Source organism: Pinus tabuliformis, chromosome 2_2, assembly GCF_031772625.1.
Source record: "Pinus tabuliformis cultivar Carrire ecotype Pingquan chromosome 2_2, CPIR1, whole genome shotgun sequence".
Taxonomy (NCBI): domain Eukaryota; kingdom Viridiplantae; phylum Streptophyta; class Pinopsida; order Pinales; family Pinaceae; genus Pinus; species Pinus tabuliformis.
In genome coordinates this window covers 1,000,071,429-1,000,080,204 of record NC_142300.1, presented here as the reverse complement: position 1 = coordinate 1,000,080,204, position 8,776 = coordinate 1,000,071,429, and positions in this window count along the sequence as shown.

The following is an 8,776-nucleotide window of genomic DNA, read 5'->3' as shown; positions in this document are numbered from 1 at the left end:
AGGTAATTTACCCACATGCAAATATTAATTTCTTTTCAAAAGAAAAAAAACCATTTGGCATTTCAAAAGAAACAATTGATGGTTAGAGGAATAGTTTAAAGCTACATACAGAAAGATGAAATAGTAGTTCCAGTTGTATATGACAACCAAATATATAAATAGTTCATGATGAGCAAAAAGAAACACAAGTCACAAAGTTGCATGATTCAGTCATACCTTTCCAAGGGATCCTTTAAAGACCCATGAAAGTACTCATATGTACTACACTCTCACCCACATACAAACACTATACCATCAAATGACATTACATATGCTAAGACATCAAAGTATATGGAGGAAATGAAATTCAAACACTATATCATTAAGTGACATTACATATACAAGATAGTGAAATATATGGATAAGTGTCACTTTAACTATGTAGGAAATCGATAAAGACCATAAAAAGGTCTTTGTATGTTCTTGGAATGAAGACCCACCACCCAATATCTTGCTTTGTCCCAAGTAATGAACATAATAACCACTGCCCCAAATCCAACTCCCACTCCTATTCCTAGTGCTGTCAATGACACTTTTTCATCTACATGGCTTAGCCATCCTTTTCTAATATTACCATGTTTACCAGTGGCTCCAACTAGTGTTTTATTTTGCTTATTTTTTTCATTACACTGTGGTAGAGGAAACCCACATAAACACTTATTTCTTTGAAATGAAGACTGGCTGAAAGTGTCGAATTGAGTCCCTATTGGGATTGGCCCACAAAGACTATTAGACGAAACATCTAGATAAGCTAGCATTGATAGCTTAGAGAGATCTTGAGGAATTGTTCCATTCAATTTATTTTTTGCCAAGTCCAACTGCTCCAATGTAGATATCTCGCTGATACATGCAGGTATTTTTCCTTCCAATTGGTTCCCGGATAAATTTAGCAATCTCAAGCTACTCATATTTCTTATGCTTACAGGTATTTCTCCTGTAATATTATTATTAGACAAATCAAATATAATGTTTATAGTGAGAGCATATGGCAGAGTATACTGAATTCCTTTTATGTAAACTTCCAGATCACCCACATATGCAGATAAACCTTCTGAAGATACATTTATTGCAAACCCTTGTAGCCTTTCAAGGTTATATGGTATTCTTCCACTGAATTTATTGTTGGATAAATCCAACCAAAACAATGCGCTGAGATTTGTGATCCATTGAGGAATAATACCATGAAGTTTATTGTAACCAATGCTTAAAACTCCCAACTTACTGAAATTTGCAAGGTATGAAGGAAGCTCACCCGAGAACTTATTATTCCTTAAACCCAATACTGTCAAATTAGTACACTTGGCCAAAGATGAATATAGGGTCCCAGAAAAATTGTTTGAATGAGCTATGAAAGATGATAAAGAAGCATGGGTGCACATGGCTGGAATAGATCCTTCCAATTTGTTTCTCGATAGCTCTAATGTATCAAGTGAAGCCAAACTATTAATACTTTGAGGAATACGACCATAAAAACTATTATAGCTAATGTTCAAATCCACAAGAGCCTTCAAGTGACCTATGCTATGTGGGATTCGCCCAATGAATTTGTTTGAATCCAAATATAATTGGATTAATGAAGGAAGTTCTCCTATGGTTTTTGGAATAGGCCCTGAAAGATTGTTATTTGAGAGGAACAGGTATTCAAGCTTCTTTAAATTGCCCATGGCTTTGGGAATAGGCCCTATAAGATTATTATTTGAGAGGTATAGGGATTCAAGCTTCTTTAAATTGCCCATGGCTTTGGGAATAGGTCCTGTAAGATTGTTATTTGAGAGGTCTAGAGATTCAAGCTTCTTTAAATTGCCAATGGTTTTGGGAATGCTAGCTGTAAGTTTATTATATGAAAGAACTAACTGGGTCAACTTAGTCAAATTGACAATGTTTTCCAGTATGTTACCCGTAAGTTTGTTTCGAGAGAGATCTATATAAGTCAACTTGACCAAATACGAAATGTGTTCGGTTATGCTAGTGAGTTTGTTGTCAGAGAAGTCGAAGAAGGTCAATTTGGTCAAGTTAGCAATGCCTTCGGGAATGTTGGTGAGGTTGTTTTGAGAAAGATATAAAAAAGTCAATTCGGATAAACTAGCAATCTGTTCAGGTATGTTGCTGATATTGTTGAAAGAAAGATCTAAATAAGTCAATTTAGTTAAATTGGCGATGGATTCAGGTATGCCATTGAGAATAGTAAGCTGAAGAGATAGATAAGAGAGGGGAAGTCTGAATATTTCAGAAGGAATAGAACCGGAAATACCAGAAATCGCTAGTTGTGTAAGTTGCGTCAAATTACCCAATTGGTGTGGAATTTTGCCTGAGAAATCATTCTCTTCTAGAACCAGGTACTTTAGCTTCTGCAGCAAGCCCAACTGCACTGGAATAGAGCCGTTCATTTCATTGTAGCTGAGATCAAGTAGTCGCAACGCTTTAAGCTGGCCGAACTCGGGAGGAATTCTTCCCCTGAAACCATTACAAGAGAGATTGAGAGTGTGCAACAATGAGAGATTGCCCAGAGACGGTGGAAGCGTACCCGTCAAACTCAAAGTACAGGAGGAAACTCTTCCGTCATCCGAATAGTATATTTCTGGACTAGAGAGGTGAATGGCAACAACTCTTCTGCTATATGGTCTGCAACGAATGCCATACCACGAGCAGATATTCTCCGAGTTTTCCGCCGTCCAGTTGGAGAGTAAGTCATCTGGATAAGAGTGTGTGATGGCATTTTTGAAGGATAAGAGAGCATCAAGATCCCTTTTCTCATGGGCGTCCATCAATTCACCTTCATCCACCACGCGTTCAGATTCAGAATGACGACGCTGCACCAAAGTTCTTCCACCACCCATGACCTCATATAAACCTGTAACAGCTTCCCGACGATGAATCTGGGAATATGGCTTCGGGAATATTGAGTAATTAAGAGACGTTGCTCCAGGTAGAAAAGCAGCCATGCACAGAAGCAACAATAAGCACAGAAGAAAATCCATTTCTCCCTCTTCGCTACAAAGTCTTTCAGAGCCTGCGAGTTGTGTGGTTGTGGCCGCCTTCTCTCACACATATATATAGATATCCGGCGGAGTTACCAGATAGAAGACGTGGATTTCCCACTGGAATTGCGGAGATATTTTTCCACGATGGAGTAGGTGGGTGGACAGAGAAAGGAAAGTATCGGGAAATTGTAGAATCACATTCCTACCAGTTCAATCGTACAACGTTACACCCACCTACTCCATTATATTATATTTTTAAATTCTTAAAATTATATATATATTTTTAAGAGTCAAGTCAATACACTACTTTCTCTGTAATTATCTTACAATTCCCCATTGGAAACGCCCGCCTAGTTTTCCATTCCACGATGGAGTGGGTGGGCTGACGGACAGAGAAAAGGAAAGTATGGGGAAATTGTAGAATCACATTCCGATTACCCCTACGCCCACGGTGTGTCGTACCGTTGTAGCGTTACCCCTATAAAGTCAAGTGGATACTCCGATTTTCTCCTTTGTAATTACCTTACAATTTCCCATTGGAAACGCCCGCCTAGTTTTCGACGATGGAGTGGTTGGGTTGACACACAGAGAAAAGGAAAGTATGGGGAAATTCTAATCTTCCACAATGGGGTGGGTGGGTGAAAATTTCCCATTTATTTAATTCTTCTCTGGAGTCAAGTCAATACAATTCCCTTCATTTTAAAGTACAGCGTTACCCCTACACAAATTGTAGAATCACATTCCGATCAACTCACTCGTACAGCGTTACCCCTACGCCCACGGTAGCGTGCTAATCTTCCACAATGGAGTGGGTGGGTGGAAAATTTCCCATATATTTAAATTCTTCTTTGGAGTCAAGTCAATACACTCCTCTCACTTTAATTGCCTTTCCGATCCCATTGGAGACGGCCGCCTAGTTTTCCACGATGGAAAGAAAAGGAAAGTATGGAGAACTACAGCGTTACCCCTACGCCCACGGTGGCTGGTAATGGTAACGAGTGGTAAAATTGAAGTCTTTAATGGTAAAATTGAAGATTTGAAAAGCCAACCGAAAAGTATAGAAGTTTATTATTTAGTAATGAATCTTATCGTGTCATTTGTTTAATAATTTATTAAGATGATGTAATGACATTAAACAAAATTAATGTAAATTATTAAATAAAATATATATGAAAAATTATAATAATTAATATTTTTAATTAAAATATATATACATAATAAAATAGATAAAGTAATATGTTTTTTAATTTGTGTAGTAAGTGTGGTTATTTTCAAATTATGTTTTTATAATTTTAATTTAATTATTAAATAAAGGTTAGAAATTTAGTTTTAAATATTATAGTTAAATTATTTTTTAATATTATGTATTTTAGAAATACTATTATATTATTTTTTAACATTATTTATTTTAGAATTTTTAATAATAAATTTTAAATTTTTATTTAATTTTTGTATTTATCTTTGCATTGTTTATTTGGCCCCATACATATATACAAAAACATATGTATTTAGAGGAAAATATCTTATGGGTAATAACTTACAAAACAATTTGCATCCATAGAGATTTGATTTCTCTCAATGCTTAGTCATAAATTCAAATGGATCTATGCTAACTCGTAAAAATATTCTCTATATTTATATAAATTTCACATTTTTATATATAGAGATATTTTTATTTTATTAAAATCTTAATAATACTTATAGTTATACATGTTTTATAACTTTTATAATTTAATTTTTAATGTGATGTGCACATTATTTATATATATATAATTTGTCTCCAATGGTGGTGTTAATGTGAGTAATGAGACCCTCGAATGTGATGTACATTTATGAAGAGGGGGGCACGACCAGCCCCTGCATGCATTCACATGCAAGACCTTGGATGACTTCGGCTCATTATAAACCCCTCCAAACGATGGCTTGTGGAGAAATTAGTGGTGGATTGAGAGCAGGAGACGAGGCTAGGTCCTCAACCTCCTTATGTGTGCTTTCTATTCCAGTCAGTGGTGAAGTGGTGAATGGTGCTCGGTGTTCTGGTTTGGGTCTATTGTAGTGACGACGAAGATAGGGCTATCTGACCTACCGGGGTGTTGGTGGAAAGAGTGGAGTATCTTTAGTGATGGGGTCTCTCGTTTGGTGCTTGGAACCCTGGCACGTTCCGGGCTGGTGTGGGCTTCACTTTCAACCCCCTGTGTTGGAATTCATGTTGATTCCTTCCATTATCTAGCTTTTTTTCTTTTGACTTAAGTACTCGAGTAGGGTCTGAGGTTGTAGGTCTAATTTCTTTGTGATGGGAGGTTTGGTTTAAGTCTATTTATCTGGATTGGGAAGTTTTGGAAGCCTATTTGCATCTTTCGTTTGGGGGTCTCCTTGCATTTGTAATGTCTAGGTTTGTTGCTAAATTTCGTGTTAATCTTAATGAGCATCATCCGGTGAATTATAAGGTTTGGGCTAGAGGGTTACTTTGGTCTTCGCTCCCTGGGTGTTTGATAGTTTTTCATGACCTAGGTTCACTATACTATGTGTGTTTTGGAATATGTTTAATAGTGTTGGGGAAGGGGCCCTTTTTAGAGGCTTTCGTGACTATTATACAACACCCAAGTGATTCCCTCGAGTATGGGGTTTCTATCACAGGTTTTTGAGATGATCTAGTGGGTTGGAGCTTTGGCTCTATTGTGGATGCCTAGTTTTATTTATTCTTCTTTTACAAGAAGAGGTATTCACACTAGTAGTTCCAAGTGTGCCCTCTCGGTTTTGGACATGTCACCTAGGAAGAAAATGTGTTGTAGGGGTGGGGAAGAGGGCAGAGAGGAGTGAGGATTTTTATCATGACTAAGCTGCCACATACTTTAATGTAGTTCTACCAGAAATAGGGAAAGAGATACGTAAATTCGAAACTCAAGTTGGGGTGAACAAACAACCCCACTTTGATTCAAAAATTTTGGAGGACATGTCTACTTCAGTTCCTAACCCTGGACACATTAGAAGAAGGAAGAAGCAATATCAAAACTCTATGGCCTTGCATTGGCAAATGAAAACCCTGTCGGAGCTTGTCCTAAAGGACAAACAAGTGGAATTGTATAATGTCTTTTCCACCCTATAAGATATCAAGAGAATGGTCCTAAATCAATGCTTCTACTTAGACAAAATTGATGCATGTCTTGCTCAGGTTGAGGAGCATATTCAATGCGAACCTGATAACAAGGATCCGCCAGACTCGCTTGGTTTAAGTGCAAGGGCTCCTATGCCAATTTCTTCCTCTAAAATTGTTAGCTTTCCCGATTTTTGTCAATTCAGTTTTGGTTCAGCCTAGTCAAGACGACTTATGCTTTTACGATGTCTTCAGGTCTTAGTTTTCTATATGCCGAATTTGGTGTAGCACTTTGTTTTGTGAATTTTTGTAACCATGGATATCTAGAGAAATGTTGGCCTATTAGTCTCATGGTAGGTGATTTGAGGAAGAGTGAAATCCTCAGAGAGTAATCTAGCACAACTATATAATCCTAGTTTTTTTATAATACAAAGTATTAGTTTACAAGAAAAAAATACATATAATGGTTACATATACAAATCATTATTTTAATTTCTATAGTAAAATATATCTTAATTTATAATTATTATATTTATTTATTTTTAATTACATTTATTAACTAAATTTATTAAGTTTTTATATATTTATTAATTATATGTTCTAAAATATCATGATTATGAATATGAATCAGTATTATTATTTTTTTAAATTAATAGTTTTACTATCTCAAAATGTCTTCAAAACAAAGTACAATATCTAGCCATGCAATGGCTGCTCATAATACCTTGTAGGCGGTCTCAATCTTCCTTGAGGGAAACCGTATTTTTAACCACCTACACATTAAAAGTAATCTTGAAAAAAAAAACTTTGTTAGTATATCGTGATAGACCAAAACATAACTATAATACAAGATAATCATGTATCATTCCAACCAATTAATATTTTGAGGAAGTATCAAGTGCTATGTCCTTGTCACTAGAACTAGTAGGAGCATGAGGATCATATTCACACTAAAGGTGGCCTTCCAAATGTGCTAGCCTTGCATCCAGTCTATCCAAAAAGAAACATTGATTTCTCAAAGCTCTTTTAATGTCCTCTAGGGAGGAAAATTCAATATATCTCTCATCTTGTTTGTATTTTAACACCCTACCAAGCAATTCCTTCATCTAGAAATGTAATACTATAGAATTGAGATATTGTTTCCTTCGTCCCCTGGTGTGACCAAGGTCGGGAACCTAGTTAGAGACCTCTTCTAAAATCTTTGAATCAGAAAAGGCTTGACATTTTGCATCAACCAAGGGCTCTAGGTTACAAATTTCATGATGAGTCTTAGGGGCAACAACAAAAAAAAGGTCCCAACAACTTCCTTTGCATGTTATCGAGCTCAATTCCCTAGGGGCCTTGACCACCACCTCCCCTACGACTGCACATACGATATCTTGGTGGCATATCACATTGGTATAACACTCTCCCAGGGTTCTAGCAAAGGAGTGCAGAGGCAGGGGAAGGTAAGAAATACCAATCTAGGTTAAGCCCACTAACATAACACTACAAACTAACCATAGAGCCAAGACAAAAAGTGGAGAAAGGAACAAGCTAGGGAACAATAATCACACTACACATTTTAGAATAATTTAAACTATTGCCTATAACACCCAAAAAATGGAGCCGATAACACTTCAATGTTAGTTACCCCTCTACTACTTAAATTATTCAAGTCAAAATGAGAACACAAGAGAGCCATAAGGTGTCCAGGGCATAATCAACATTTTCGAGCCTACTAGTGAACAGGGTCTTCGACCACCCTCTAGTGTGAGATCCCAACATAATAAAAACTAGGCCTACAAGGCTAAACCACTCAATTCCATACCAATTAACAAGGAAAGAGAGTAATAACAGGTGTTTTGTAATCTGAGTAGATGTGGACAATGGAGCTGGGAAATCCTGCATCTCTGCCCCTTTACCATTTTTCTCTCCACCTCTGCAACTCCACTAAAATTCATAGCCACCTCATAAACCTTGTTTTCACACATCTAGATAATGCCTGATAGCCATAAGATGGCATTTTCACACTTCCACAAAATGCAACTTGAGAAATTTGTTCCAATTCCAAATCAAACACACGACAAATAGAAAAATCCTCACCATTTCGCTCTTACAGTGGAAACTTAAGCGTTCCTCCCCACATAGGAATTGTTGCTCCTCCTTTTCATGAATGCACAACCTATCCTTCTCTATCTCACGAACCATATTTAAGTTTGTTGCAAGTGCTCGCATGCTTGTACATGCATGGGGTGAATCACACCCCCCACCCCCCCTCCAATTCACAAATGCCCAACTCCTTGATAGAGTGGTGGGCTTGCCCCTCGAGCCTTTTATTCGTCTCATTTCCCACCCCCATTGGGGAATTATTTAAAAAAAAATAGTGTGACATGCATGTTATTATTTTTCCTTGAAAAAAAAACTTGTAATTTTACTAATAAAAACAAAATTACAATGTCAAATCCTTATTAGTGACAAGATTAGCATTGTTGTAATATTGTTGTATTGGCTTTGTGCATTAGAAACTATTAAGTGAATAAATAAAATTAATTAAATAACAAAAAAAACTAAAAATAATTTTAAAATAAAAGTAAAAATAATAATAATAATAATTAATTAATTACAATACAATAAATTTAATAAAATTATATATATATATATATATATATATATATATATA